The 26,864-nt window shown below is 43.6% G+C and overlaps 13 non-coding genes across 13 annotated transcripts; all 13 read right to left on the bottom strand.

Moving 5' to 3' along the window:
* Positions 1-58: 58 nt before the first annotated feature.
* On the bottom strand, positions 59-141 carry trnal-cag. The gene has a single exon. It is a non-coding gene; the product is annotated as a tRNA-Leu (tRNA).
* Positions 142-2,321: 2,180 nt separating this feature from the next.
* On the bottom strand, positions 2,322-2,404 carry trnal-cag. The gene has a single exon. It is a non-coding gene; the product is annotated as a tRNA-Leu (tRNA).
* Positions 2,405-3,469: 1,065 nt separating this feature from the next.
* Positions 3,470-3,552, bottom strand: trnal-cag. Its single transcript has one exon. It is a non-coding gene; the product is annotated as a tRNA-Leu (tRNA).
* A 2,367-nt stretch (positions 3,553-5,919) lies between these two features.
* On the bottom strand, positions 5,920-6,002 carry trnal-cag. The gene has a single exon. It is a non-coding gene; the product is annotated as a tRNA-Leu (tRNA).
* A 1,934-nt stretch (positions 6,003-7,936) lies between these two features.
* trnal-cag lies at positions 7,937-8,019 on the bottom strand. Its single transcript has one exon. It is a non-coding gene; the product is annotated as a tRNA-Leu (tRNA).
* Positions 8,020-10,380: 2,361 nt separating this feature from the next.
* On the bottom strand, positions 10,381-10,463 carry trnal-cag. The gene has a single exon. It is a non-coding gene; the product is annotated as a tRNA-Leu (tRNA).
* A 1,500-nt stretch (positions 10,464-11,963) lies between these two features.
* On the bottom strand, positions 11,964-12,046 carry trnal-cag. The gene has a single exon. It is a non-coding gene; the product is annotated as a tRNA-Leu (tRNA).
* A 1,488-nt stretch (positions 12,047-13,534) lies between these two features.
* Positions 13,535-13,617, bottom strand: trnal-cag. Its single transcript has one exon. It is a non-coding gene; the product is annotated as a tRNA-Leu (tRNA).
* Positions 13,618-15,117: 1,500 nt separating this feature from the next.
* trnal-cag lies at positions 15,118-15,200 on the bottom strand. The gene has a single exon. It is a non-coding gene; the product is annotated as a tRNA-Leu (tRNA).
* A 1,500-nt stretch (positions 15,201-16,700) lies between these two features.
* Positions 16,701-16,783, bottom strand: trnal-cag. The gene has a single exon. It is a non-coding gene; the product is annotated as a tRNA-Leu (tRNA).
* Positions 16,784-19,147: 2,364 nt separating this feature from the next.
* Positions 19,148-19,230, bottom strand: trnal-cag. Its single transcript has one exon. It is a non-coding gene; the product is annotated as a tRNA-Leu (tRNA).
* A 2,360-nt stretch (positions 19,231-21,590) lies between these two features.
* On the bottom strand, positions 21,591-21,673 carry trnal-cag. Its single transcript has one exon. It is a non-coding gene; the product is annotated as a tRNA-Leu (tRNA).
* A 2,619-nt stretch (positions 21,674-24,292) lies between these two features.
* On the bottom strand, positions 24,293-24,375 carry trnal-cag. Its single transcript has one exon. It is a non-coding gene; the product is annotated as a tRNA-Leu (tRNA).
* Positions 24,376-26,864: the final 2,489 nt, after the last annotated feature.

Raw genomic sequence — 26,864 nt, 5'->3', positions numbered from 1 at the left:
ATAGCAGGTCTGTAATACAACATTTCACTTCCTGAAGCCACTTATACATTGCCAAAGTTGTCAGGAGAGGGATTCGAACCCTCGCCTCCAGGGGAGACTGCAACCTGAACACAGCACCTTAGACCGCTAGGCCATCCTGACGTTTCTCAAGTGCTTTCATGGTGCCTTTGCATACAGTATGCACAAAGAATGGACAAACAAGAGAAAGACTGATTGACAAATTAGCAGAGTTTTGTTGTCCTTGTAAATAGTGGGTGGATTTCATGTCTTACCTGTGTAAGTACAAAAAACCAGAACCACTGCAATAAGCATTCAATTAATCCTCCTCCTCAACTGCCTTAACTTCTGATGCCGGAGATACTGGAAAGTGTAGAAACACCAAATCTAACCACATAGTATGTCTGGAATGATAAAGTGAAGTTGTCCAAAGTGGGAATGGACTAACGCCTCTAAAGGGGACTGAGACCTGAATGCCTGGATAAAGAGAAGCGTATCATTCATTTTCAGAGCAAACGTCGTAACGTCAGGGATTGTCAACGTGCTATAGCCTGTGTGTAACCATAAGCGTCAGTCAGCATCAATTATTTAAGACAAATACCAAGATCCCTGAAATTTCTATGACGAAGTTTGTTGGAAGAGCTGATGACTTTCTTGTCCTCCCTTTAGAGATGCCTATCCAAACATATTTTAGCTGGATAATGATGTGTTAAAGCATAGCAGGTCTGTAATACAACATTTCACTTCCAGAAGCCACTTAAACATTGCCAAAGTTGTCAGGAGAGGGATTCGAACCCTCGCCACCAGGAGAGACTGCGACCTGAACACAGCGCCTTAGACTGCTGACGTTGCTCAACTGCCTTTGCATACAGTATGCACAAGCAATGGACAAACAAGAGCAAGACTGATTGACAGAGGTGTGTTGTCCCTGCAAGTACTGGGAGGATTTCATGTCTCACCTGTGTAAGTACAAACACCAGAACCACTGCAATCACCATTCAGTTAATACTTCTCCTCAACTGCCTTAACTTCTGATGCCGGAGATACTGGAAAGTGTAGAAACACCAAATCTAACCACATAGTATGTCTGGAATGATAAAGTGAAGTTGTCCAAAGTGGGAATGGACTAACGCCTCTAAAGGGGACTGAGACCTGAATGCCTGGATAAAGAGAAGCGTGTCATTCATTTTCAGAGCAAACGTCGTAACGTCAGGGATTGTCAACGTGCTATAGCCTGTGTGTAACCATAAGCGTCAGTCAGCATCAATTATTTAAGACAAATACCAAGATCCCTGAAATTTCTATGACGAAGTTTGTTGGAAGAGCTGATGACTTTCTTGTCCTCCCTTTAGAGATGCCTATCCAAACATATTTTAGCTGGATAATGATGTGTTAAAGCATAGCAGGTCTGTAATACAACATTTCACTTCCTGAAGCCACTTAAACATTGACAAAGTTGTCAGGAGAGGGATTCGAACCCTCGCCACCAGGAGAGACTGCGACCTGAACACAGCGCCTTAGACTGCTGACGTTGCTCAACTGCCTTTGCATACAGTATGCACAAGCAATGGACAAACAAGAGCAAGACTGATTGACAGAGGTGTGTTGTCCCTGCAAGTACTGGGAGGATTTCATGTCTCACCTGTGTAAGTACAAACACCAGAACCACTGCAATAACCATTCAGTTTATACTTCTCCTCCTCATATGCCTTAACATCTGATGCCAAAGATACTGGAAAGCACAGAAACACGTAGAAGAGCCAGTGACTCTCTTGTCCTCCCTTTAGAGATGCCTATCCAAACATATTTTAGCTGGATAATGATGTGTTAAAGCATAGCAGGTCTGTAATACAACATTTCACTTCCAGAAGCCACTTAAACATTGACAAAGTTGTCAGGAGAGGGATTCGAACCCTCGCCACCAGGAGAGACTGCGACCTGAACACAGCGCCTTAGACTGCTGACGTTGCTCAACTGCCTTTGCATACAGTATGCACAAGCAATGGACAAACAAGAGCAAGACTGATTGACAGAGGTTTGTTGTCCCTGCAAGTACTGGGAGGATTTCATGTCTTACCTGTGTAATTACAAAGACCAGAACCACTACAATCACCATTCAGTTAATACTTCTCCTCATTTGCCTTAACATCTGATGCCAAAGATACTGGAAAGCACAGAAACACATAGAAGAGCCAGTGACTCTCTTGTCCTCCCTTTAGAGATGCCTATCCAAACATATTTCAGCTGGATAATGATGTGTTAAAGCATAGCAGGTCTGTAATACAACATTTCACTTCCTGAAGCCACTTATACATTGCCAAAGTTGTCAGGAGAGGGATTCGAACCCTCGCCTCCAGGGGAGACTGCGACCTGAACACAGCGCCTTAGACCGCTCGGCCATCCTGACGTTTCTCAAGTGCTTTCATGGTGCCTTTGCATACAGTATGCACAAAGAATGGACAAACAAGAGAAAGACTGATTGACAAATTAGCAGAGTTTTGTTGTCCTTGTAAATAGTGGGTGGATTTCATGTCTTACCTGTGTAAGTACAAAAAACCAGAACCACTGCAATAAGCATTCAATTAATCCTCCTCCTCAACTGCCTTAACTTCTGATGCCGGAGATACTGGAAAGTGTAGGAACACCAAATCTAACCACATAGTATGTCTGGAATGATAAAGTGAAGTTGTCCAAAGTGGGAATGGACTAACGCCTCTAAAGGGGACTGAGACCTGAATGCCTGGATAAAGAGAAGCGTGTCATTCATTTTCAGAGCAAACGTCGTAATGTCAGGGATTGTCAACGTGCTATAGCCTGTGTGTAACCATAAGCGTCAGTCAGCATAAATTATTTAAGACAAATACCAAGATCCCTGAAATTTCTATGACGAAGTTTGTTGGAAGAGCTGATGACTTTCTTGTCCTCCCTTTAGAGATGCCTATCCAAACATATTTTAGCTGGATAATGATGTGTTAAAGCATAGCAGGTCTGTAATACAACATTTCACTTCCAGAAGCCACTTAAACATTGACAAAGTTGTCAGGAGAGGGATTCGAACCCTCGCCACCAGGAGAGACTGCGACCTGAACACAGCGCCTTAGACTGCTGACGTTGCTCAACTGCCTTTGCATACAGTATGCACAAGCAATGGACAAACAAGAGCAAGACTGATTGACAGAGGTGTGTTGTCCCTGCAAGTACTGGGAGGATTTCATGTCTCACCTGTGTAAGTACAAACACCAGAACCACTGCAATAACCATTCAGTTTATACTTCTCCTCCTCAATTGCCTTAACATCTGATGCCAAAGATACTGGAAAGCACAGAAACACGTAGAAGAGCCAGTGACTCTCTTGTCCTCCCTTTAGAGATGCCTATCCAAACATATTTTAGCTGGATAATTTTGTGTTAAAGCACAGCAGGTCTGTAATACAACATTTCACTTCCAGAAGCCACTTAAACATTGCCAAAGTTGTCAGGAGAGGGATTCGAACCCTCGCCTCCAGGGGAGACCGCGACCTGAACACAGCGCCTTAGACCGCTCGGCCATCCTGACGTTTCTCAAGTGCTTTCATGGTGCCTTTGCATACAGTATGCACAAAGAATGGACAAACAAGAGAAAGACTGATTGACAAATTAGCAGAGTTTTGTTGTCCTTGTAAATAGTGGGTGGATTTCATGTCTTACCTGTGTAAGTACAAAAAACCAGAACCACTGCAATAAGCATTCAATTAATCCTCCTCCTCAACTGCCTTAACTTCTGATGCCGGAGATACTGGAAAGTGTAGAAACACCAAATCTAACCACATAGTATGTCTGGAATGATAAAGTGAAGTTGTCCAAAGTGGGAATGGACTAACGCCTCTAAAGGGGACTGAGACCTGAATGCCTGGATAAAGAGAAGCGTATCATTCATTTTCAGAGCAAACGTCGTAACGTCAGGGATTGTCAACGTGCTATAGCCTGTGTGTAACCATAAGCGTCAGTCAGCATCAATTATTTAAGACAAATACCAAGATCCCTGAAATTTCTATGACGAAGTTTGTTGGAAGAGCTGATGACTTTCTTGTCCTCCCTTTAGAGATGCCTATCCAAACATATTTTAGCTGGATAATGATGTGTTAAAGCATAGCAGGTCTGTAATACAACATTTCACTTCCAGAAGCCACTTAAACATTGCCAAAGTTGTCAGGAGAGGGATTCGAACCCTCGCCACCAGGAGAGACTGCGACCTGAACACAGCGCCTTAGACTGCTGACGTTGCTCAACTGCCTTTGCATACAGTATGCACAAGCAATGGACAAACAAGAGCAAGACTGATTGACAGAGGTTTGTTGTCCCTGCAAGTACTGGGAGGATTTCATGTCTCACCTGTGTAAGTACAAACACCAGAACCACTGCAATCACCATTCAGTTTATACTTCTCCTCCTCATTTGCCTTAACATCTGATGCCAAAGATACTGGAAAGCACAGAAACACGTAGAAGAGCCAGTGACTCTCTTGTCCTCCCTTTAGAGATGCCTATCCAAACATATTTTAGCTGGATAATGATGTGTTAAAGCATAGCAGGTCTGTAATACAACATTTCACTTCCAGAAGCCACTTAAACATTGACAAAGTTGTCAGGAGAGGGATTCGAACCCTCGCCTCCAGGAGAGACTGCGACCTGAACACAGCGCCTTAGACTGCTGACGTTGCTCAACTGCCTTTGCATACAGTATGCACAAGCAATGGACAAACAAGAGCAAGACTGATTGACAGAGGTTTGTTGTCCCTGCAAGTACTGGGAGGATTTCATGTCTTACCTGTGTAATTACAAAGACCAGAACCACTACAATCACCATTCAGTTAATACTTCTCCTCATTTGCCTTAACATCTGATGCCAAAGATACTGGAAAGCACAGAAACACGTAGAAGAGCCAGTGACTCTCTTGTCCTCCCTTTAGAGATGCCTATCCAAACATATTTTAGCTGGATAATGATGTGTTAAAGCATAGCAGGTCTGTAATACAACATTTCACTTCCAGAAGCCACTTAAACATTGACAAAGTTGTCAGGAGAGGGATTCGAACCCTCGCCTCCAGGAGAGACTGCGACCTGAACACAGCACCTTAGACTGCTGACGTTGCTCAACTGCCTTTGCATACAGTATGCACAAGCAATGGACAAACAAGAGCAAGACTGATTGACAGAGGTGTGTTGTCCCTGCAAGTACTGGGAGGATTTCATGTCTCACCTGTGTAAGTACAAACACCAGAACCACTGCAATAACCATTCAGTTTATACTTCTCCTCCTCATTTGCCTTAACATCTGATGCCAAAGATACTGGAAAGCACAGAAACACGTAGAAGAGCCAGTGACTCTCTTGTCCTCCCTTTAGAGATGCCTATCCAAACATATTTTAGCTGGATAATGATGTGTTAAAGCATAGCAGGTCTGTAATACAACATTTCACTTCCAGAAGCCACTTAAACATTGACAAAGTTGTCAGGAGAGGGATTCGAACCCTCGCCACCAGGAGAGACTGCGACCTGAACACAGCGCCTTAGACTGCTGACGTTGCTCAACTGCCTTTGCATACAGTATGCACAAGCAATGGACAAACAAGAGCAAGACTGATTGACAGAGGTGTGTGGTCCCTGCAAGTACTGGGAGGATTTCATGTCTCACCTGTGTAAGTACAAACACCAGAACCACTGCAATAACCATTCAGTTTATACTTCTCCTCCTCATTTGCCTTAACATCTGATGCCAAAGATACTGGAAAGCACAGAAACACATAGAAGAGCCAGTGACTCTCTTGTCCTCCCTTTAGAGATGCCTATCCAAACATATTTTAGCTGGATAATGATGTGTTAAAGCATAGCAGGTCTGTAATACAACATTTCACTTCCTGAAGCCACTTAAACATTGCCAAAGTTGTCAGGAGAGGGATTCGAACCCTCGCCTCCAGGGGAGACTGCGACCTGAACACAGCGCCTTAGACCGCTCGGCCATCCTGACGTTTCTCAAGTGCTTTCATGGTGCCTTTGCATACAGTATGCACAAAGAATGGACAAACAAGAGAAAGACTGATTGACAAATTAGCAGAGTTTTGTTGTCCCTGTAAATAGTGGGTGGATTTCATGTCTTACCTGTGTAAGTACAAAAAACCAGAACCACTGCAATAAGCATTCAATTAATCCTCCTCCTCAACTGCCTTAACTTCTGATGCCGGAGATACTGGAAAGTGTAGAAACACCAAATCTAACCACATAGTATGTCTGGAATGATAAAGTGAAGTTGTCCAAAGTGGGAATGGACTAACGCCTCTAAAGGGGACTGAGACCTGAATGCCTGGATAAAGAGAAGCGTGTCATTCATTTTCAGAGCAAACGTCGTAACGTCAGGGATTGTCAACGTGCTATAGCCTGTGTGTAACCATAAGCGTCAGTCAGCATCAATTATTTAAGACAAATACCAAGATCCCTGAAATTTCTATGACGAAGTTTGTTGGAAGAGCTGATGACTTTCTTGTCCTCCCTTTAGAGATGCCTATCCAAACATATTTTAGCTGGATAATGATGTGTTAAAGCATAGCAGGTCTGTAATACAACATTTCACTTCCAGAAGCCACTTAAACATTGCCAAAGTTGTCAGGAGAGGGATTCGAACCCTCGCCACCAGGAGAGACTGCGACCTGAACACAGCGCCTTAGACTGCTGACGTTGCTCAACTGCCTTTGCATACAGTATGCACAAGCAATGGACAAACAAGAGCAAGACTGATTGACAGAGGTGTGTTGTCCCTGCAAGTACTGGGAGGATTTCATGTCTCACCTGTGTAAGTACAAACACCAGAACCACTGCAATAACCATTCAGTTTATACTTCTCCTCCTCATTTGCCTTAACATCTGATGCCAAAGATACTGGAAAGCACAGAAACACGTAGAAGAGCCAGTGACTCTCTTGTCCTCCCTTTAGAGATGCCTATCCAAACATATTTTAGCTGGATAATGATGTGTTAAAGCATAGCAGGTCTGTAATACAACATTTCACTTCCAGAAGCCACTTAAACATTGACAACGTTGTCAGGAGAGGGATTCGAACCCTCGCCTCCAGGAGAGACTGCGACCTGAACACAGCACCTTAGACTGCTGACGTTGCTCAACTGCCTTTGCATACAGTATGCACAAGCAATGGACAAACAAGAGCAAGACTGATTGACAGAGGTGTGTTGTCCCTGCAAGTACTGGGAGGATTTCATGTCTCACCTGTGTAAGTACAAACACCAGAACCACTGCAATAACCATTCAGTTATACTTCTCCTCCTCATTTGCCTTAACATCTGATGCCAAAGATACTGGAAAGCACAGAAACACGTAGAAGAGCCAGTGACTCTCTTGTCCTCCCTTTAGAGATGCCTATCCAAACATATTTTAGCTGGATAATGATGTGTTAAAGCATAGCAGGTCTGTAATACAACATTTCACTTCCAGAAGCCACTTAAACATTGACAAAGTTGTCAGGAGAGGGATTCGAACCCTCGCCACCAGGAGAGACTGCGACCTGAACACAGCGCCTTAGACTGCTGACGTTGCTCAACTGCCTTTGCATACAGTATGCACAAGCAATGGACAAACAAGAGCAAGACTGATTGACAGAGGTGTGTGGTCCCTGCAAGTACTGGGAGGATTTCATGTCTCACCTGTGTAAGTACAAACACCAGAACCACTGCAATAACCATTCAGTTTATACTTCTCCTCCTCATTTGCCTTAACATCTGATGCCAAAGATACTGGAAAGCACAGAAACACATAGAAGAGCCAGTGACTCTCTTGTCCTCCCTTTAGAGATGCCTATCCAAACATATTTTAGCTGGATAATGATGTGTTAAAGCATAGCAGGTCTGTAATACAACATTTCACTTCCTGAAGCCACTTAAACATTGCCAAAGTTGTCAGGAGAGGGATTCGAACCCTCGCCTCCAGGGGAGACTGCGACCTGAACACAGCGCCTTAGACCGCTCTGCCATCCTGACGTTTCTCAAGTGCTTTCATGGTGCCTTTGCATACAGTATGCACAAAGAATGGACAAACAAGAGAAAGACTGATTGACAAATTAGCAGAGTTTTGTTGTCCTTGTAAATAGTGGGTGGATTTCATGTCTTACCTGTGTAAGTACAAAAAACCAGAACCACTGCAATAAGCATTCAATTAATCCTCCTCCTCAACTGCCTTAACTTCTGATGCCGGAGATACTGGAAAGTGTAGAAACACCAAATCTAACCACATAGTATGTCTGGAATGATAAAGTGAAGTTGTCCAAAGTGGGAATGGACTAACGCCTCTAAAGGGGACTGAGACCTGAATGCCTGGATAAAGAGAAGCGTGTCATTCATTTTCAGAGCAAACGTCGTAACGTCAGGGATTGTCAACGTGCTATAGCCTATGTGTAACCATAAGCGTCAGTCAGCATCAATTATTTAAGACAAATACCAAGATCCCTGAAATTTCTATGACGAAGTTTGTTGGAAGAGCTGATGACTTTCTTGTCCTCCCTTTAGAGATGCCTATCCAAACATATTTTAGCTGGATAATGATGTGTTAAAGCATAGCAGGTCTGTAATACAACATTTCACTTCCAGAAGCCACTTAAACATTGACAAAGTTGTCAGGAGAGGGATTCGAACCCTCGCCACCAGGAGAGACTGCGACCTGAACACAGCGCCTTAGACTGCTGACGTTGCTCAACTGCCTTTGCATACAGTATGCACAAGCAATAGACAAACAAGAGCAAGACTGATTGACAGAGGTGTGTTGTCCCTGCAAGTACTGGGAGGATTTCATGTCTCACCTGTGTAAGTACAAACACCAGAACCACTGCAATAACCATTCAGTTTATACTTCTCCTCCTCATATGCCTTAACATCTGATGCCAAAGATACTGGAAAGCACAGAAACACGTAGAAGAGCCAGTGACTCTCTTGTCCTCCCTTTAGAGATGCCTATCCAAACATATTTTAGCTGGATAATGATGTGTTAAAGCATAGCAGGTCTGTAATACAACATTTCACTTCCAGAAGCCACTTAAACATTGACAAAGTTGTCAGGAGAGGGATTCGAACCCTCGCCTCCAGGAGAGACTGCGACCTGAACACAGCGCCTTAGACTGCTGACGTTGCTCAACTGCCTTTGCATACAGTATGCACAAGCAATGGACAAACAAGAGCAAGACTGATTGACAGAGGTTTGTTGTCCCTGCAAGTACTGGTAGGATTTCATGTCTCACCTGTGTAATTACAAAGACCAGAACCACTGCAATCACCATTCAGTTAATACTTCTCCTCATTTGCCTTAACATCTGATGCCAGAGATACTGGAAATCACAGAAATACTTAGAAGAGCCAGTGACTCTCTTGTCCTCCCTTTAGAGATGCCTATCCAAACATATTTTAGCTGGATAATGATGTGTTAAAGCCTAGCAGGTCTGTAATACAACATTGCACTTCCAGAAGCCACTTAAACATTGACAAAGTTGTCAGGAGAGGGATTCGAACCCTCGCCACCAGGAGAGACTGCGACCTGAACACAGCGCCTTAGACTGCTGACGTTGCTCAACTGCCTTTGCATACAGTATGCACAAGCAATGGACAAACAAGAGCAAGACTGATTGACAGAGGTTTGTTGTCCCTGCAAGTACTGGGAGGATTTCATGTCTTACCTGTGTAATTACAAAGACCAGAACCACTACAATCACCATTCAGTTAATACTTCTCCTCATTTGCCTTAACATCTGATGCCAAAGATACTGGAAAGCACAGAAACAAGTAGAAGAGCCATTGACTCTCTTGTCCTCCCTTTAGAGATGCCTATCCAAACATATTTTAGCTGGATAATGATGTGTTAAAGCATAGCAGGTCTGTAATACAACATTTCACTTCCAGAAGCCACTTAAACATTGACAAAGTTGTCAGGAGAGGGATTCGAACCCTCGCCACCAGGAGAGACTGCGACCTGAACACAGCGCCTTAGACTGCTGACGTTGCTCAACTGCCTTTGCATACAGTATGCACAAGCAATGGACAAACAAGAGCAAGACTGATTGACAGAGGTTTGTTGTCCCTGCAAGTACTGGGAGGATTTCATGTCTTACCTGTGTAATTACAAAGACCAGAACCACTACAATCACCATTCAGTTAATACTTCTCCTCATTTGCCTTAACATCTGATGCCAAAGATACTGGAAAGCACAGAAACACATAGAAGAGCCAGTGACTCTCTTGTCCTCCCTTTAGAGATGCCTATCCAAACATATTTCAGCTGGATAATGATGTGTTAAAGCATAGCAGGTCTGTAATACAACATTTCACTTCCTGAAGCCACTTAAACATTGCCAAAGTTGTCAGGAGAGGGATTCGAACCCTCGCCTCCAGGGGAGACTGCAACCTGAACACAGCGCCTTAGACCGCTCGGCCATCCTGACGTTTCTCAAGTGCTTTCATGGTGCCTTTGCATACAGTATGCACAAAGAATGGACAAACAAGAGAAAGACTGATTGACAAATTAGCAGAGTTTTGTTGTCCTTGTAAATAGTGGGAGGATTTCATGTCTTACCTGTGTAAGTACAAAAAACCAGAACCACTGCAATAAGCATTCAATTAATCCTCCTCCTCAACTGCCTTAACTTCTGATGCCGGAGATACTGGAAAGTGTAGAAACACCAAATCTAACCACATAGTATGTCTGGAATGATAAAGTGAAGTTGTCCAAAGTGGGAATGGACTAACGCCTCTAAAGGGGACTGAGACCTGAATGCCTGGATAAAGAGAAGCGTGTCATTCATTTTCAGAGCAAACGTCGTAACGTCAGGGATTGTCAACGTGCTATAGCCTGTGTGTAACCATAAGCGTCAGTCAGCATCAATTATTTAAGACAAATACCAAGATCCCTGAAATTTCTATGACGAAGTTTGTTGGAAGAGCTGATGACTTTCTTGTCCTCCCTTTAGAGATGCCTATCCAAACATATTTTAGCTGGATAATGATGTGTTAAAGCATAGCAGGTCTGTAATACAACATTTCACTTCCAGAAGCCACTTAAACATTGACAAAGTTGTCAGGAGAGGGATTCGAACCCTCGCCACCAGGAGAGACTGCGACCTGAACACAGCGCCTTAGACTGCTGACGTTGCTCAACTGCCTTTGCATACAGTATGCACAAGCAATGGACAAACAAGAGCAAGACTGATTGACAGAGGTGTGTTGTCCCTGCAAGTACTGGGAGGATTTCATGTCTCACCTGTGTAAGTACAAACACCAGAACCACTGCAATAACCATTCAGTTTATACTTCTCCTCCTCATATGCCTTAACATCTGATGCCAAAGATACTGGAAAGCACAGAAACACGTAGAAGAGCCAGTGACTCTCTTGTCCTCCCTTTAGAGATGCCTATCCAAACATATTTTAGCTGGATAATGATGTGTTAAAGCATAGCAGGTCTGTAATACAACATTTCACTTCCAGAAGCCACTTAAACATTGACAAAGTTGTCAGGAGAGGGATTCGAACCCTCGCCACCAGGAGAGACTGCGACCTGAACACAGCGCCTTAGACTGCTGACGTTGCTCAACTGCCTTTGCATACAGTATGCACAAGCAATGGACAAACAAGAGCAAGACTGATTGACAGAGGTGTGTTGTCCCTGCAAGTACTGGGAGGATTTCATGTCTCACCTGTGTAAGTACAAACACCAGAACCACTGCAATAACCATTCAGTTTATACTTCTCCTCCTCATTTGCCTTAACATCTGATGCCAAAGATACTGGAAAGCACAGAAACACGTAGAAGAGCCAGTGACTCTCTTGTCCTCCCTTTAGAGATGCCTATCCAAACATATTTTAGCTGGATAATGATGTGTTAAAGCATAGCAGGTCTGTAATACAACATTTCACTTCCAGAAGCCACTTAAACATTGCCAAAGTTGTCAGGAGAGGGATTCGAACCCTCGCCTCCAGGGGAGACTGCGACCTGAACACAGCGCCTTAGACCGCTCGGCCATCCTGACGTTTCTCAAGTGCTTTCATGGTGCCTTTGCATACAGTATGCACAAAGAATGGACAAACAAGAGAAAGACTGATTGACAAATTAGCAGAGTTTTGTTGTCCTTGTAAATAGTGGGTGGATTTCATGTCTTACCTGTGTAAGTACAAAAAACCAGAACCACTGCAATAAGCATTCAATTAATCCTCCTCCTCAACTGCCTTAACTTCTGATGCCGGAGATACTGGAAAGTGTAGAAACACCAAATCTAACCACATAGTATGTCTGGAATGATAAAGTGAAGTTGTCCAAAGTGGGAATGGACTAACGCCTCTAAAGGGGACTGAGACCTGAATGCCTGGATAAAGAGAAGCGTATCATTCATTTTCAGAGCAAACGTCGTAACGTCAGGGATTGTCAAAGTGCTATAGCCTGTGTGTAACCATAAGCGTCAGTCAGCATCAATTATTTAAGACAAATACCAAGATCCCTGAAATTTCTATGACGAAGTTTGTTGGAAGAGCTGATGACTTTCTTGTCCTCCCTTTAGAGATGCCTATCCAAATGTATTTTAGCTGGATAATGATGTGTTAAAGCATAGCAGGTCTGTAATACAACATGTCACTTCCAGAAGCCACTTAAACATTGCCAAAGTTGTCAGGAGAGGGATTCGAACCCTCGCCACCAGGAGAGACTGCGACCTGAACACAGCGCCTTAGACTGCTGACGTTGCTCAACTGCCTTTGCATACAGTATGCACAAGCAATGGACAAACAAGAGCAAGACTGATTGACAGAGGTGTGTTGTCCCTGCAAGTACTGGGAGGATTTCATGTCTCACCTGTGTAAGTACAAACACCAGAACCACTGCAATAACCATTCAGTTTATACTTCTCCTCCTCATTTGCCTTAACATCTGATGCCAAAGATACTGGAAAGCACAGAAACACGTAGAAGAGCCAGTGACTCTCTTGTCCTCCCTTTAGAGATGCCTATCCAAACATATTTCAGCTGGATAATGATGTGTTAAAGCATAGCAGGTCTGTAATACAACATGTCACTTCCAGAAGCCACTTAAACATTGACAAAGTTGTCAGGAGAGGGATTTGAACCCTCGCCTCCAGGAGAGATTGTGACCCAAACACAGCACCTTAGACTGCTCAACTGCCTTTGCATACAGTATGCACAAGCAATGGACAAACAAGAGCAAGACTGATTGACAGAGGTGTGTTGTCCCTGCAAGTACTGGGAGGATTTCATGTCTCACCTGTGTAAGTACAAATACCAGAACCACTGCAATCACCATTCAGTTAATACTTCTCCTGATTTGCCTTAACATCTGATGCCAGAGATACTGGAAAGCACAGAAACACGTAGAAGAGCCAGTGACTCTCTTGTCCTCCCTTTAGAGATGCCTATCCAAACATATTTTAGCTGGATAATGATGTGTTAAAGCATAGCAGGTCTGTAATACAACATTTCACTTCCAGAAGCCACTTAAACATTGCCAAAGTTGTCAGGAGAGGGATTCGAACCCTCGCCTCCAGGGGAGACTGCGACCTGAACACAGCGCCTTAGACCGCTCGGCCATCCTGACGTTTCTCAAGTGCTTTCATGGTGCCTTTGCATACAGTATGCACAAAGAATGGACAAACAAGAGAAAGACTGATTGACAAATTAGCAGAGTTTTGTTGTCCCTGTAAATAGTGGGTGGATTTCATGTCTTACCTGTGTAAGTACAAAAAACCAGAACCACTGCAATAAGCATTCAATTAATCCTCCTCCTCAACTGCCTTAACTTCTGATGCCGGAGATACTGGAAAGTGTAGAAACACCAAATCTAACCACATAGTATGTCTGGAATGATAAAGTGAAGTTGTCCAAAGTGGGAATGGACTAACGCCTCTAAAGGGGACTGAGACCTGAATGCCTGGATAAAGAGAAGCGTGTCATTCATTTTCAGAGCAAACGTCGTAACGTCAGGGATTGTCAACGTGCTATAGCCTGTGTGTAACCATAAGCGTCAGTCAGCATGAATTATTTAAGACAAATACCAAGATCCCTGAAATTTCTATGACGAAGTTTGTTGGAAGAGCTGATGACTTTCTTGTCCTCCCTTTAGAGATGCCTATCCAAACATATTTTAGCTAGATAATGATGTGTTAAAGCATAGCAGGTCTGTAATACAACATTTCACTTCCAGAAGCCACTTAAACATTGACAAATTTGTCAGGAGAGGGATTCGAAGCCTCGCCTCCAGGAGAGACTGCGACCTGAACACAGCGCCTTAAACTGCTGACGTTGCTCAACTGCCTTTGCATACAGTATGCACAAGCAATGGACAAACAAGAGCAAGACTGATTGACAGAGGTTTGTTGTCCCCGCAAGTACTGGGAGGATTTCATGTCTCACCTGTGTAAGTACAAACACCAGAACCACTGCAATCACCATTCAGTTTATACTTCTCCTCCTGATTTGCCTTAACATCTGATGCCAGAGATACTGGAAATTACAGAAACACTTAGAAGAGCCAGTCACTCTCTTGTCCTCCCTTTAGAGATGCCTATCCAAACATATTTTAGCTGGATAATGATGTGTTAAAGCATAGCAGGTCTGTAATACAACATTTCACTTCCAGAAGCCACTTAAACATTGACAAAGTTGTCAGGAGAGGGATTCGAAGCCTCGCCTCCAGGAGAGACTGCGACCTGAACACAGCGCCTTAGACTGCTGACGTTGCTCAACTGCCTTTGCATACAGTATGCACAAGCAATGGACAAACAAGAGCAAGACTGATTGACAGAGGTTTGTTGTCCCTGCAAGTACTGGGAGGATTTCATGTCTCACCTGTGTAAGTACAAACACCAGAACCACTGCAATCACCATTCAGTTTATACTTCTCCTCCTCATTTGCCTTAACATCTGATGCCAGAGATACTGGAAAGCACAGAAACACTTAGAAGAGCCAGTGACTCTCTTGTCCTCCCTTTAGAGATGCCTATCCAAACATATTTTAGCTGGATAATGATGTGTTAAAGCATAGCAGGTCTGTAATACAACATTTCACTTCCTGAAGCCATTTAAACATTGCCAAAGTTGTCAGGAGAGGGATTCGAACCCTCGCCTCCAGGGGAGACTGCGACCTGAACAGAGCGCCTTAGACCGCTCGGCCATCCTGACGTTTCTCAAGTGCTTTCATAGTGCCTTTGCATACAGTATGCACAAAGAATGGACAAACAAGAGAAAGACTGATTGACAAATTAGCAGAGTTTTGTTGTCCCTGTAAATAGTGGGTGGATTTCATGTCTTACCTGTGTAAGTACAAAAAACCAGAACCACTGCAATAAGCATTCAATTAATCCTCCTCCTCAACTGCCTTAACTTCTGATGCCGGAGATACTGGAAAGTGTAGAAACACCAAATCTAACCACATAGTATGTCTGGAATGATAAAGTGAAGTTGTCCAAAGTGGGAATGGACTAACGCCTCTAAAGGGGACTGAGACCTGAATGCCTGGATAAAGAGAAGCGTATCATTCATTTTCAGAGCAAACGTCGTAACGTCAGGGATTGTCAAAGTGCTATAGCCTGTGTGTAACCATAAGCGTCAGTCAGCATCAATTATTTAAGACAAATACCAAGATCCCTGAAATTTCTATGACGAAGTTTGTTGGAAGAGCTGATGACTTTCTTGTCCTCCCTTTAGAGATGCCTATCCAAACATATTTTAGCTGGATAATGATGTGTTAAAGCATAGCAGGTCTGTAATACAACATTTCACTTCCAGAAGCCACTTAAACATTGACAAAGTTGTCAGGAGAGGGATTCGAACCCTCGCCACCAGGAGAGACTGCGACCTGAACAAAGCGTCTTAGACTGCTGACGTTGCTCAACTGCCTTTGCATACAGTATGCACAAGCAATGGACAAACAAGAGCAAGACTGATTGACAGAGGTTTGTTGTCCCTGCAAGTACTGGGAGTATTTCATGTCTCACCTGTGTAAGTACAAACACCAGAACCACTGCAATAACCATTCAGTTTATACTTCTCCTCCTCATATGCCTTAACATCTGATGCCAAAGATACTGGAAAGCACAGAAACACGTAGAAGAGCCAGTGACTCTCTTGTCCTCCCTTTAGAGATGCCTATCCAAACATATTTTAGCTGGATAATGATGTGTTAAAGCATAGCAGGTCTGTAATACAACATTTCACTTCCAGAAGCCACTTAAACATTGACAAAGTTGTCAGGAGAGGGATTCGAACCCTCGCCACCAGGAGAGACTGCGACCTGAACACAGCGCCTTAGACTGCTGACGTTGCTCAACTGCCTTTGCATACAGTATGCACAAGCAATGGACAAACAAGAGCAAGACTGATTGACAGAGGTGTGTTGTCCCTGCAAGTACTGGGAGGATTTCATGTCTCACCTGTGTAAGTACAAACACCAGAACCACTGCAATAACCATTCAGTTTATACTTCTCCTCCTCATATGCCTTAACATCTGATGCCAAAGATACTGGAAAGCACAGAAACACGTAGAAGAGCCAGTGACTCTCTTGTCCTCCCTTTAGAGATGCCTATCCAAACATATTTTAGCTGGATAATGATGTGTTAAAGCATAGCAGGTCTGTAATACAACATTTCACTTCCTGAAGCCATTTAAACATTGCCAAAGTTGTCAGGAGAGGGATTCGAACCCTCGCCTCCAGGGGAGACTGCGACCTGAACACAGCGCCTTAGACCGCTCTGCCATCCTGACGTTTCTCAAGTGCTTTCATGGTGCCTTTGCATACAGTATGCACAAAGAATGGACAAACAAGAGAAAGACTGATTGACAAATTAGCAGAGTTTTGTTGTCCTTGTAAATAGTGGGTGGATTTCATGTCTTACCTGTGTAAGTACAAAAAACCAGAACCACTGCAATAAGCATTCAATTAATCCTCCTCCTCAACTGCCTTAACTTCTGATGCCGGAGATACTGGAAAGTGTAGAAACACCAAATCTAACCACATAGTATGTCTGGAATGATAAAGTGAAGTTGTCCAAAGTGGGAATGGACTAACGCCTCTAAAGGGGACTGAGACCTGAATGCCTGGATAAAGAGAAGCGTGTCATTCATTTTCAGAGCAAACGTCGTAACGTCAGGGATTGTCAACGTGCTATAGCCTGTGTGTAACCATAAGCGTCAGTCAGCATCAATTATTTAAGACAAATACCAAGATCCCTGAAATTTCTATGACGAAGTTTGTTGGAAGAGCTGATGACTTTCTTGTCCTCCCTTTAGAGATGCCTATCCAAACATATTTTAGCTGGATAATGATGTGTTAAAGCATAGCAGGTCTGTAATACAACATTTCACTTCCAGAAGCCACTTAAACATTGCCAAAGTTGTCAGGAGAGGGATTCGAACCCTCGCCACCAGGAGAGACTGCGACCTGAACACAGCGCCTTAGACTGCTGACGTTGCTCAACTGCCTTTGCATACAGTATGCACAAGCAATGGACAAACAAGAGCAAGACTGATTGACAGAGGTTTGTTGTTCCTGCAAGTACTGGGAGGATTTCATGTCTCACCTGTGTAAGTACAAACACCAGAACCACTGCAATCACCATTCAGTTTATACTTCTCCTCCTCATTTGCCTTAACATCTGATGCCAGAAATACTGGAAAGCACAGAAACACTTAGAAGAGCCAGTGACTCTCTTGACCTCCCTTTAGAGATGCCTATCCAAACATATTTTAGCTAGATAATGATGTGTTAAAGCATAGCAGGTCTGTAATACAACATTTCACTTCCAGAAGCCACTTAAACATTGACAAAGTTGTCAGGAGAGGGATTCGAACCCTCGCCACCAGGAGAGACTGCGACCTGAACACAGCGCCTTAAACTGCTGACGTTGCTCAACTGCCTTTGCATACAGTATGCACAAGCAATGGACAAACAAGAGCAAGACTGATTGACAGAGGTTTGTTGTCCCTGCAAGTACTGGGAGGATTTCATGTCTTACCTGTGTAATTACAAAGACCAGAACCACTACAATCACCATTCAGTTAATACTTCTCCTCATTTGCCTTAACATCTGATGCCAAAGATACTGGAAAGCACAGAAACACGTAGAAGAGCCAGTGACTCTCTTGTCCTCCCTTTAGAGATGCCTATCCAAACATATTTTAGCTGGATAATGATGTGTTAAAGCATAGCAGGTCTGTAATACAACATTTCACTTCCAGAAGCCACTTAAACATTGACAAAGTTGTCAGGAGAGGGATTCGAACCCTCGCCTCCAGGAGAGACTGCGACCTGAACACAGCACCTTAGACTGCTGACGTTGCTCAACTGCCTTTGCATACAGTATGCACAAGCAATGGACAAACAAGAGCAAGACTGATTGACAGAGGTGTGTTGTCCCTGCAAGTACTGGGAGGATTTCATGTCTCACCTGTGTAAGTACAAACACCAGAACCACTGCAATCACCATTCAGTTTATACTTCTCCTCCTCATTTGCCTTAACATCTGATGCCAAAGATACTGGAAAGCACAGAAACACGTAGAAGAGCCAGTGACTCTCTTGTCCTCCCTTTAGAGATGCCTATCCAAACATATTTTAGCTGGATAATGATGTGTTAAAGCATAGCAGGTCTGTAATACAACATTTCACTTCCAGAAGCCACTTAAACATTGACAAAGTTGTCAGGAGAGGGATTCGAACCCTCGCCACCAGGAGAGACTGCGACCTGAACACAGCGCCTTAGACTGCTGACGTTGCTCAACTGCCTTTGCATACAGTATGCACAAGCAATGGACAAACAAGAGCAAGACTGATTGACAGAGGTTTGTTGTCCCTGCAAGTACTGGGAGGATTTCATGTCTTACCTGTGTAATTACAAAGACCAGAACCACTACAATCACCATTCAGTTAATACTTCTCCTCATTTGCCTTAACATCTGATGCCAAAGATACTGGAAAGCACAGAAACACATAGAAGAGCCAGTGACTCTCTTGTCCTCCCTTTAGAGATGCCTATCCAAACATATTTCAGCTGGATAATGATGTGTTAAAGCATAGCAGGTCTGTAATACAACATTTCACTTCCTGAAGCCACTTAAACATTGCCAAAGTTGTCAGGAGAGGGATTCGAACCCTCGCCTCCAGGGGAGACTGCGACCTGAACACAGCGCCTTAGACCGCTCGGCCATCCTGACATTTCTCAAGTGCTTTCATGGTGCCTTTGCATACAGTATGCACAAAGAATGGACAAACAAGAGAAAGACTGATTGACAAATTAGCAGAGTTTTGTTGTCCTTGTAAATAGTGGGTGGATTTCATGTCTTACCTGTGTAAGTACAAAAAACCAGAACCACTGCAATAAGCATTCAATTAATCCTCCTCCTCAACTGCCTTAACTTCTGATGCCGGAGATACTGGAAAGTGTAGAAACACCAAATCTAACCACATAGTATGTCTGGAATGATAAAGTGAAGTTGTCCAAAGTGGGAATGGACTAACGCCTCTAAAGGGGACTGAGACCTGAATGCCTGGATAAAGAGAAGTGTGTCATTCATTTCCAGAGCAAACGTCGTAACGTCAGGGATTGTCAACGTGCTATAGCCTGTGTGTAACCATAAGCGTCAGTCAGCATGAATTATTTAAGACAAATACCAAGATCCCTGAAATTTCTATGACGAAGTTTGTTGGAAGAGCTGATGACTTTCTTGTCCTCCCTTTAGAGATGCCTATCCAAACATATTTTAGCTGGATAATGATGTGTTAAAGCATAGCAGGTCTGTAATACAACATTTCACTTCCAGAAGCCACTTAAACATTGACAAAGTTGTCAGGAGAGGGATTCGAACCCTCGCCTCCAGGAGAGACTGCGACCTGAACACAGCGCCTTAGACTGCTGACGTTGCTCAACTGCCTTTGCATACAGTATGCACAAGCAATGGACAAACAAGAGCAAGACTGATTGACAGAGGTTTGTTGTCCCTGCAAGTACTGGTAGGATTTCATGTCTCACCTGTGTAAGTACAAACACCAGAACCACTGCAATAACCATTCAGTTTATACTTCTCCTCCTCATATGCCTTAACATCTGATGCCAAAGATACTGGAAAGCACAGAAACACGTAGAAGAGCCAGTGACTCTCTTGTCCTCCCTTTAGAGATGCCTATCCAAACATATTTTAGCTGGATAATGATGTGTTAAAGCATAGCAGGTCTGTAATACAACATTTCACTTCCTGAAGCCACTTAAACATTGCCAAAGTTGTCAGGAGAGGGATTCGAACCCTCGCCTCCAGGAGAGACTGCGACCTGAACACAGCGCCTTAGACTGCTGACGTTGCTCAACTGCCTTTGCATACAGTATGCACAAGCAATGGACAAACAAGAGCAAGACTGATTGACAGAGGTTTGTTGTCCCTGCAAGTACTGGTAGGATTTCATGTCTCACCTGTGTAATTACAAAGACCAGAACCACTGCAATCACCATTCAGTTAATACTTCTCCTCATTTGCCTTAACATCTGATGCCAAAGATACTGGAAAGCACATAAACACGTAGAAGAGCCAGTGACTCTCTTGTCCTCCCTTTAGAGATGCCTATCCAAACATATTTTAGCTGGATAATGATGTGTTAAAGCATAGCAGGTCTGTAATACAACATTTCACTTCCAGAAGCCACTTAAACATTGACAAAGTTGTCAGGAGAGGGATTCGAACCCTCGCCACCAGGAGAGACTGCGACCTGAACACAGCGCCTTAGACTGCTGACGTTGCTCAACTGCCTTTGCATACAGTATGCACAAGCAATGGACAAACAAGAGCAAGACTGATTGACAGAGGTTTGTTGTCCCTGCAAGTACTGGGAGGATTTCATGTCTTACCTGTGTAATTACAAAGACCAGAACCACTACAATCACCATTCAGTTAATACTTCTCCTCATTTGCCTTAACATCTGATGCCAAAGATACTGGAAAGCACAGAAACACGTAGAAGAGCCAGTGACTCTCTTGTCCTCCCTTTAGAGATGCCTATCCAAACATATTTAGCTGGATAATGATGTGTTAAAGCATAGCAGGTCTGTAATACAACATTTCACTTCCAGAAGCCACTTAAACATTGACAAATTTGTCAGGAGAGGGATTCGAACCCTCGCCACCAGGAGAGACTGCGACCTGAACACAGCGCCTTAGACTGCTGACGTTGCTCAACTGCCTTTGCATACAGTATGCACAAGCAATGGACAAACAAGAGCAAGACTGATTGACAGAGGTTTGTTGTCCCTGCAAGTACTGGGAGGATTTCATGTCTTACCTGTGTAATTACAAAGACCAGAACCACTACAATCACCATTCAGTTAATACTTCTCCTCATTTGCCTTAACATCTGATGCCAAAGATACTGGAAAGCACAGAAACACATAGAAGAGCCAGTGACTCTCTTGTCCTCCCTTTAGAGATGCCTATCCAAACATATTTTAGCTGGATAATGATGTGTTAAAGCATAGCAGGTCTGTAATACAACATTTCACTTCCTGAAGCAACTTAAACATTGCCAAAGTTGTCAGGAGAGGGATTCGAACCCTCGCCTCCAGGGGAGACTGCGACCTGAACACAGCGCCTTAGACCACTCGGCCATCCTGACGTTTCTCAAGTGCTTTCATGGTGCCTTTGCATACAGTATGCACAAAGAATGGACAAACAAGAGAAAGACTGATTGACAAATTAGCAGAGTTTTGTTGTCCCTGTAAATAGTGGGTGGATTTCATGTCTTACCTGTGTAAGTACAAAAAACCAGAACCACTGCAATAAGCATTCAATTAATCCTCCTCCTCAACTGCCTTAACTTCTGATGCCGGAGATACTGGAAAGTGTAGAAACACCAAATCTAACCACATAGTATGTCTGGAATGATAAAGTGAAGTTGTCCAAAGTGGGAATGGACTAACGCCTCTAAAGGGGACTGAGACCTGAATGCCTGGATAAAGAGAAGCGTGTCATTCATTTTCAGAGCAAACGTCGTAACGTCAGGGATTGTCAACGTGCTATAGCCTGTGTGTAACCATAAGCGTCAGTCAGCATGAATTATTTAAGACAAATACCAAGATCCCTGAAATTTCTATGACGAAGTTTGTTGGAAGAGCTGATGACTTTCTTGTCCTCCCTTTAGAGATGCCTATCCAAACATATTTTAGCTGGATAATGATGTGTTAAAGCCTAGCAGGTCTGTAATACAACATTGCACTTCCAGAAGCCACTTAAACATTGACAAAGTTGTCAGGAGAGGGATTCGAACCCTCGCCACCAGGAGAGACTGCGACCTGAACACAGCGCCTTAGACTGCTGACGTTGCTCAACTGCCTTTGCATACAGTATGCACAAGCAATAGACAAACAAGAGCAAGACTGATTGACAGAGGTGTGTTGTCCCTGCAAGTACTGGGAGGATTTCATGTCTCACCTGTGTAAGTACAAACACCAGAACCACTGCAATAACCATTCAGTTTATACTTCTCCTCCTCATATGCCTTAACATCTGATGCCAAAGATACTGGAAAGCACAGAAACACGTAGAAGAGCCAGTGACTCTCTTGTCCTCCCTTTAGAGATGCCTATCCAAACATATTTTAGCTGGATAATGATGTGTTAAAGCATAGCAGGTCTGTAATACAACATTTCACTTCCAGAAGCCACTTAAACATTGACAAAGTTGTCAGGAGAGGGATTCGAACCCTCGCCACCAGGAGAGACTGCGACCTGAACACAGCGCCTTAGACTGCTGACGTTGCTCAACTGCCTTTGCATACAGTATGCACAAGCAATGGACAAACAAGAGCAAGACTGATTGACAGAGGTTTGGTTTGGTGTCCCTGCAAGTACTGGGAGGATTTCATGTCTCACCTGTGTAAGTACAAACACCAGAACCACTGCAATCACCATTCAGTTAATACTCTCCTCAACTGCCTTAACTTCTGATGCCGGAGATACTGGAAAGTGTAGAAACACCAAATCTAACCACATAGTATGTCTGGAATGATAAAGTGAAGTTGTCCAAAGTGGGAATGGACTAACGCCTCTAAAGGGGACTGAGACCTGAATGCCTGGATAAAGAGAAGTGTGTCATTCATTTCCAGAGCAAACGTCGTAACGTCAGGGATTGTCAACGTGCTATAGCCTGTGTGTAACCATAAGCGTCAGTCAGCATCAATTATTTAAGACAAATACCAAGATCCCTGAAATTTCTATGACGAAGTTTGTTGGAAGAGCTGATGACTTTCTTGTCCTCCCTTTAGAGATGCCTATCCAAACATATTTTAGCTGGATAATGATGTGTTAAAGCATAGCAGGTCTGTAATACAACATTTCACTTCCAGAAGCCACTTAAACATTGACAAATTTGTCAGGAGAGGGATTCGAAGCCTCGCCTCCAGGAGAGACTGCGACCTGAACACAGCGCCTTAGACTGCTGACGTTGCTCAACTGCCTTTGCATACAGTATGCACAAGCAATGGACAAACAAGAGCAAGACTGATTGACAGAGGTTTGTTGTCCCTGCAAGTACTGGGAGGATTTCATGTCTCACCTGTGTAAGTACAAACACCAGAACCACTGCAATCACCATTCAGTTTATACTTCTCCTCCTCATTTGCCTTAACATCTGATGCCAGAGATACTGGAAAGCACAGAAACACTTAGAAGAGCCAGTGACTCTCTTGTCCTCCCTTTAGAGATGCCTATCCAAACATATTTTAGCTAGATAATGATGTGTTAAAGCATAGCAGGTCTGTAATACAACATTTCACTTCCAGAAGCCACTTAAACATTGACAAATTTGTCAGGAGAGGGATTCGAAGCCTCGCCACCAGGAGAGACTGCGACCTGAACACAGCGCCTTAGACTGCTGACGTTGCTCAACTGCCTTTGCATACAGTATGCACAAGCAATGGACAAACAAGAGCAAGACTGATTGACAGAGGTTTGTTGTCCCTGCAAGTACTGGGAGGATTTCATGTCTTACCTGTGTAATTACAAAGACCAGAACCACTACAATCACCATTCAGTTAATACTTCTCCTCATTTGCCTTAACATCTGATGCCAAAGATACTGGAAAGCACAGAAACACATAGAAGAGCCAGTGACTCTCTTGTCCTCCCTTTAGAGATGCCTATCCAAACATATTTCAGCTGGATAATGATGTGTTAAAGCATAGCAGGTCTGTAATACAACATTTCACTTCCTGAAGCCACTTAAACATTGCCAAAGTTGTCAGGAGAGGGATTCGAACCCTCGCCTCCAGGGGAGACTGCGACCTGAACACAGCGCCTTAGACCGCTCGGCCATCCTGACGTTTCTCAAGTGCTTTCATGGTGCCTTTGCATACAGTATGCACAAAGAATGGACAAACAAGAGAAAGACTGATTGACAAATTAGCAGAGTTTTGTTGTCCTTGTAAATAGTGGGTGGATTTCATGTCTTACCTGTGTAAGTACAAAAAACCAGAACCACTGCAATAAGCATTCAATTAATCCTCCTCCTCAACTGCCTTAACTTCTGATGCCGGAGATACTGGAAAGTGTAGAAACACCAAATCTAACCACATAGTATGTCTGGAATGATAAAGTGAAGTTGTCCAAAGTGGGAATGGACTAACGCCTCTAAAGGGGACTGAGACCTGAATGCCTGGATAAAGAGAAGCGTGTCATTCATTTTCAGAGCAAACGTCGTAACGTCAGGGATTGTCAACGTGCTATAGCCTGTGTGTAACCATAAGCGTCAGTCAGCATCAATTATTTAAGACAAATACCAAGATCCCTGAAATTTCTATGACGAAGTTTGTTGGAAGAGCTGATGACTTTCTTGTCCTCCCTTTAGAGATGCCTATCCAAACATATTTTAGCTGGATAATGATGTGTTAAAGCATAGCAGGTCTGTAATACAACATTTCACTTCCAGAAGCCACTTAAACATTGACAAAGTTGTCAGGAGAGGGATTCGAACCCTCGCCACCAGGAGAGACTGCGACCTGAACACAGCGCCTTAGACTGCTGACGTTGCTCAACTGCCTTTGCATACAGTATGCACAAGCAATGGACAAACAAGAGCAAGACTGATTGACAGAGGTGTGTTGTCCCTGCAAGTACTGGGAGGATTTCATGTCTCACCTGTGTAAGTACAAACACCAGAACCACTGCAATAACCATTCAGTTTATACTTCTCCTCCTCATTTGCCTTAACATCTGATGCCAAAGATACTGGAAAGCACAGAAACACGTAGAAGAGCCAGTGACTCTCTTGTCCTCCCTTTAGAGATGCCTATCCAAACATATTTTAGCTGGATAATGATGTGTTAAAGCACAGCAGGTCTGTAATACAACATTTCACTTCCAGAAGCCACTTAAACATTGCCAAAGTTGTCAGGAGAGGGATTCGAACCCTCGCCTCCAGGGGAGACTGCGACCTGAACACAGCGCCTTAGACTGCTGACGTTGCTCAACTGCCTTTGCATACAGTATGCACAAGCAATGGACAAACAAGAGCAAGACTGATTGACAGAGGTTTGGTTTGGTGTCCCTGCAAGTACTGGGAGGATTTCATGTCTCACCTGTGTAAGTACAAACACCAGAACCACTGCAATCACCATTCAGTTAATACTTCTCCTCAACTGCCTTAACTTCTGATGCCGGAGATACTGGAAAGTGTAGAAACACCAAATCTAACCACATAGTATGTCTGGAATGATAAAGTGAAGTTGTCCAAAGTGGGAATGGACTAACGCCTCTAAAGGGGACTGAGACCTGAATGCCTGGATAAAGAGAAGCGTGTCATTCATTTTCAGAGCAAACGTCGTAACGTCAGGGATTGTCAACGTGCTATAGCCTGTGTATAACCATAAGCGTCAGTCAGCATCAATTATTTAAGACAAATACCAAGATCCCTGAAATTTCTATGACGAAGTTTGTTGGAAGAGCTGATGACTTTCTTGTCCTCCCTTTAGAGATGCCTATCCAAACATATTTTAGCTGGATAATGATGTGTTAAAGCATAGCAGGTCTGTAATACAACATTTCACTTCCAGAAGCCACTTAAACATTGACAAAGTTGTCAGGAGAGGGATTCGAAGCCTCGCCTCCAGGAGAGACTGCGACCTGAATACAGCGCCTTAGACTGCTGACGTTGCTCAACTGCCTTTGCATACAGTATGCACAAGCAATGGACAAACAAGAGCAAGACTGATTGACAGAGGTTTGTTGTCCCTGCAAGTACTGGGAGGATTTCATGTCTCACCTGTGTAATTACAAAGACCAGAACCACTACAATCACCATTCAGTTAATACTTCTCCTCATTTGCCTTAACATCTGATGCCAAAGATACTGGAAAGCACAGAAACACGTAGAAGAGCCAGTGACTCTCTTGTCCTCCCTTTAGAGATGCCTATCCAAACATATTTTAGCTGGATAATGATGTGTTAAAGCACTTGCAGGTCTGTAATACAACATTTCACTTCCTGAAGCCACTTAAACATTGCCAAAGTTGTCAGGAGAGGGATTCGAAGCCTCGCCTCCAGGAGAGACTGCGACCTGAACACAGCGCCTTAGACTGCTGACGTTGCTCAACTGCCTTTGCATACAGTATGCACAAGCAATGGACAAACAAGAGCAAGACTGATTAGCAGAGTTTGGTTGTCCCTGCAAGTACTGGGAAGATTTCATGTCTTACCCGTGTAAGTGCAATCACTAGAACCACTGCAATCACCATTCAATTAATACTTCTCCTCAACTGCCTTAATTTCTGTTGCCGGAGATACTGGAAAGTGTAGAAACACCAAATCTAACCA

The sequence above is a fragment of the Girardinichthys multiradiatus genome, chromosome 17, assembly GCF_021462225.1.
Source record: "Girardinichthys multiradiatus isolate DD_20200921_A chromosome 17, DD_fGirMul_XY1, whole genome shotgun sequence".
NCBI classification, from domain to species: domain Eukaryota; kingdom Metazoa; phylum Chordata; class Actinopteri; order Cyprinodontiformes; family Goodeidae; genus Girardinichthys; species Girardinichthys multiradiatus.
The sequence above is the reverse complement of the archived record's forward strand: the minus strand, read 5'-3'. Positions and strand labels throughout refer to the sequence as shown.